Source organism: Schistocerca cancellata, chromosome 7 (genome assembly GCF_023864275.1).
Source record: "Schistocerca cancellata isolate TAMUIC-IGC-003103 chromosome 7, iqSchCanc2.1, whole genome shotgun sequence".
In the NCBI taxonomy this organism is placed as follows: domain Eukaryota; kingdom Metazoa; phylum Arthropoda; class Insecta; order Orthoptera; family Acrididae; genus Schistocerca; species Schistocerca cancellata.
In genome coordinates, this window is record NC_064632.1 from 299,145,998 (window position 1) to 299,151,127 (window position 5,130).

Below are 5,130 nucleotides of genomic sequence, written 5' to 3' on the forward strand. Positions count from 1 at the left end.
CTTTTTAACCGCAACAACTTTAATATACGCTATTGGAGCTGGAATTACCGCGGCTGCTGGCACCAGACTTGCCCTCCAATAGATACTCGTTAAAGGATTTAAAGTGTACTCATTCCGATTACGGGGCCTCGGATGAGTCCCGTATCGTTATTTTTCGTCACTACCTCCCCGTGCCGGGAGTGGGTAATTTGCGCGCCTGCTGCCTTCCTTGGATGTGGTAGCCGTTTCTCAGGCTCCCTCTCCGGAATCGAACCCTGATTCCCCGTTACCCGTTACAACCATGGTAGGCGCAGAACCTACCATCGACAGTTGATAAGGCAGACATTTGAAAGATGCGTCGCCGGTACGAGGACCGTGCGATCAGCCCAAAGTTATTCAGAGTCACCAAGGCAAACGGACCGGACGAGCCGACCGATTGGTTTTGATCTAATAAAAGCGTCCCTTCCATCTCTGGTCGGGACTCTGTTTGCATGTATTAGCTCTAGAATTACCACAGTTATCCAAGTAACGTGGGTACGATCTAAGGAACCATAACTGATTTAATGAGCCATTCGCGGTTTCACCTTAATGCGGCTTGTACTGAGACATGCATGGCTTAATCTTTGAGACAAGCATATGACTACTGGCAGGATCAACCAGGGAGCTGCGTCAACTAGAGCTGAGCAGCCGGCCGCCCGGGAGTGTGTCCCAGAGGCCCGCGCGAACACGCAAGCGTCCGCTCAATTATTCTGCAAACAGGAGGAGGCTGAGCTCCCCTGCACAATACACCTCGAAACCCTCTCAGGTCCCGGCGGCGCGCAGCGCCGTCCTAAGTACTTGGTCGGGTTCGAGAGAGGCGCAATCGCCCGGAGTTAGGCGAGTAGACGCTTTAGGTGCGACCACCCGTGCTCCCAACTGAGCTTGCCGCTGCCGACAGAGGCCCGGGAGCGTGCTGTCGTGGCATTGCCGGCGGGAGACAACACGCGCCACCTACGGTGACCGGCAGCTCCAACGCCAGCGCCACAGAAGGGCAAAGGCCCCACGTGGGTGCCGAAGCGAACTCTCCCAGCACAGCGCACGTGCCAACACGTCTGCACAACTGCGATACAAACCACCAGCGAGAACCGCTGGGGCGACCGAGCAGCAGACGGCGTCGCGGCGCCGAGTGCCGGGCGGCGGCGCATCCTCAACGCACACAGTCCTCAATCGGACCAGCACACTGCAGATGTCCACCGCGCTTCGCACCGGGCCGGCGAGGACCCACTTTGGCTGCACGGCGCCGCGCGCAGGGTGCCCCGGCGCGCAGCTGCGCCGCCTGCCGCGTCCGTCGGCCGGCGCGCCTGCCACTGGGCGCCCCCACCAGCCGGCTGTAGCGCGTGCGCCCACGCACCGCGCGGCCAGCACGCCGGGCGGCCCCCCCTCACCGGCCGGGGACAGTCCCACCCACCCACAGCCGCGTATCGCTTCACACCCAGATTCACATTCACGTTCGTTGGTATGGTGGGGACCGCTTCGTAGCTGTACCGATCGTTGCCCTCACAGATGTACCTCCAGCAAGGACAACCGCACCACAACGGGTTACCAGTTGTTCATTTGCGTAACGTCACCAGTAAACGTACACGTCCATCCCCGTTTGCAAAGTCAACTATTATTGCATGCCTGCCTGTCAGGTGTCAAGACACACTACATCCGCTCACATCCACGCAACAAAATGTGCCCGACTAGAGGGCACGTGGAAGGTGCCCCCGTACGTATGCGATGTCCACTGCGCGACCAACTGTCAACCGGCCTCTGTAGCATGTCGCAGATGTGGAACGCGGGGCACCGTGCTATCACATTGTGTGAGAAGAGACTACTACGTCTGCATACACGCGCCACTACATGAACAGACGGCTCATGCTGATCGCCATCCACTGCGTCCATTACTCCCACACGTCTCTATGGCGTACCACACTGCAATGCAGCTGTTATGGGGAGATGACACGTAGCTGTGTACACAACATTCTGAGCGGGTTGCGGTTGGACAATACATTACTGTAACGTGTCATATGCCAATTACAGAGCAGGGTAAGGCACAACTTGGGTTAGGTTAAGGCACAACTTGGGTTAGGTTAAGGCACAACTTGGGTTAGGTTAAGGCACAACTTGGGTTAGGTTAAGGCACAACTTGGGTTAGGTTAAGGCACAACTTGGGTTAGGTTAAGGCACAACTTGGGTTAGGTTAAGGCACAACTTGGGTTAGGTTAAGGCACAACTTGGGTTAGGTTAAGGCACAACTTGGGTTAGGTTAAGGCACAACTTGGGTTAGGTTAAGGCACAACTTGGGTTAGGTTAAGGCACAACGTGGGTTAGGTTAAGGCACAACGTGGGTTAGGTTAAGGCACAACGTGGGTTAGGTTAAGGCACAACGTGGGTTAGGTTAAGGCACAACGTGGGTTAGGTTAAGGCACAACGTGGGTTAGGTTAAGGCACAACGTGGGTTAGGTTAAGGCACAACGTGGGTTAGGTTAAGGCACAACGTGGGTTAGGTTAAGGCACAACGTGGGTTAGGTTAAGGCACAACGTGGGTTAGGTTAAGGCACAACGTGGGTTAGGTTAAGGCACAACGTGGGTTAGGTTAAGGCACAACTTGGGGGTAGATTGCGGTGCAAATTGCGTTACATTGCGGTGCAAATTGCGTTACATTGCGGTGCAAATTGCGTTACATTGCGGTGCAAATTGCGTTACATTGCGGTGCAAATTGCGTTACATTGCGGTGCAAATTGCGTTACATTGCGGTGCAAATTGCGTTACATTGCGGTGCAAATTGCGTTACATTGCGGTGCAAATTGCGTTACATTGCGGTGCAAATTGCGTTACATTGCGGTGCAAATTGCGTTACATTGCGGTGCAAATTGAGTTACATTGCGGTGCAAATTGCGTTACATTGCGGTGCAAATTGCGTTACATTGCGGTGCAAATTGCGTTACATTGCGGTGCAAATTGAGTTACATTGCGGTGCAAATTGAGTTACATTGCGGTGCAAATTGAGTTACATTGCGGTGCAAATTGAGTTACATTGCGGTGCAAATTGAGTTACATTGCGGTGCAAATTGAGTTACATTGCGGTGCAAATTGAGTTACATTGCGGTGCAAATTGAGTTACATTGCGGTGCAAATTGAGTTACATTGCGGTGCAAATTGAGGTAGGTTAAGGTGCAACACAGGTTAGGTTAAGGTGCAACATAGGTTAGGGTGCAAGATGGGTTAGGTTAAGGTGCAAGATGGGTTAGGTTAAGGTGCAAGATGGGTTAGGTTAAGGTGACATAGGTTAGGTTAAGGTGACATAGGTTAGGTTAAGGTGACATAGGTTAGGTTAAGGTGACATAGGTTAGGTTAAGGTGACATAGGTTAGGTTAAGGTGACATAGGTTAGGTTAAGGTGACATAGGTTAGGTTAAGGTGACATAGGTTAGGTTAAGGTGACATAGGTTAGGTTAAGGTGACATAGGTTAGGTTAAGGTGACATAGGTTAGGTTAAGGTGACATAGGTTAGGTTAAGGTACAAACTGGGTTGTGTTATGGTACACATTGCGTTGTAGTACAGTACACGTTAGGTTTGGGTACGGTACACAATGTGGTATGGGATGGCGTGTTGTGGGGGGGGGGGGTGAGGTTCGTTGATATCGACCGTAGGACGTGGATGCCCGAGGCAGCGTCAGTGTGTCAAAGGAGTTATGTCACGTCGGGATGCGCTTTTCGCTAGTGAGAGGGGGCGAGCCGTGTCTGTGGTTGCGGCAGACCTGTGTGTTTCATTCCTGCCAGTGTGTTTGTGCTGTAAGACGAGGCAGTGTGGTGATGTTGGGTGCACCCCTGTGTAGGACATGTGTGGGTGTTGGTGGCTTCTCTGAGCAATTGTGGTTGTCGGACGAGTGGGGTATTCTGTTTTATGATTGGACCTCCCGGTCTGGTTATCATAGCGTAGTTGGTGTACTGTGGCGGATAGGATGCACCGGACGTTGGTCCATGCTGGTGCTTAGTTGTTGTATCTGTGTCTGTTACAGGCAGAGAGTAGTGTGTGATAGAGTGTGTGGCTGACGTGTGGTTCATTTTGTGTGTACGGACGTTCAGCATGTATAGGGGCATTTGCGTATATAATCTATCTATGTGGGCCTGCATAGTTTACTGAGCAGTGCTGTGAGGTGACTGAACTACGAGTGACGTACTGATTTACAGCGGAATGGTTGCCTTGTACCAAAGATGGAGTATCGGAGGACCGTCTATATTCTGAGAGGAGCCCTGTTTGCCACTGGGCGTGGGGTCTCGCGTCCTGCGGTTCAGTGCCCCCAGGGAAGCGCGCGGAGGTGGTGCTGCTGCTGCTGTAGCAAGCGAGCTACTTACAGCATGTATAGGGACAGCGGGAATATGGCATATTCGATATAACTCTTCATGAAACGCAAGATATAGGGGCGGATTGCACGTTACGAGTGCGGGAAGAGTCCGCCGTTCATCCGCTGGAGTTGCGATTTGGGCGGTTGGGGTGGGGCACGTGCGGGTGCGGGTGGAGCGATTGTCGGTCGACGACTTCGTGCGACGCAGGCACAGGCGTTGGGGCTCCTGTGGTGGGCAGATGATGCAGGCTTTGTGGGTGGCGTCGGAAAATGGGCACTGTGGGACCTAGCGATGTCGTAGTCGGCGTGGCGTCTCATAGATGGCGGTATCATCGGTGCAGCAGGTCATGTTGCGGGGGACCTGGAGGTGGCGGTATTTTTGTTTGTGGTGCGCTCGACATGGTGGACGTAGTGTCGTCCGATTCGCGTAGATGGAGCTATTGCATGTGGTTTCGTCACATTGTCATAGATGGCGGTGCCGTGTTTTGGAGGTATGGTTGGCGTAGTTTCGTTGGATTCCTGTAGATGGAGGTGTCGTTTCTGGGCCGGATGGGAATGTAGTTTGGTCACATTCCCAAAGATGGCTGTGTTGTGCCTGTGGGCGGCATTGTCAACATCGTGCGGTATGGTCTGTTTATTGTGGACGTTGATGGCGTCGGGACCAGAGGGCGCGCGCGAACCGTTGACCACGCGTTATTCACGCAAGCACACTTCGTACTATTTTCCCACCCTCCTACTACTCGTTGCAGATACATGGCAATAATAAACGCCCTCAACGAAAT

At 53.1% G+C, this 5,130-nt stretch overlaps 1 non-coding gene across 1 annotated transcript in view; it reads right to left on the bottom strand.

Annotated features, from left to right (window-relative positions):
* Positions 1-642, bottom strand: part of LOC126093570 (small subunit ribosomal RNA) — a 1,909-nt gene extending 1,267 nt beyond the window's left edge. Inside the window, exon 1 of the ribosomal RNA XR_007521705.1 lies at positions 1-642. This exon is cut by the window's left edge and continues 1,267 nt beyond it. This is a non-coding gene — a ribosomal RNA (small subunit ribosomal RNA).
* Positions 643-5,130: the final 4,488 nt, after the last annotated feature.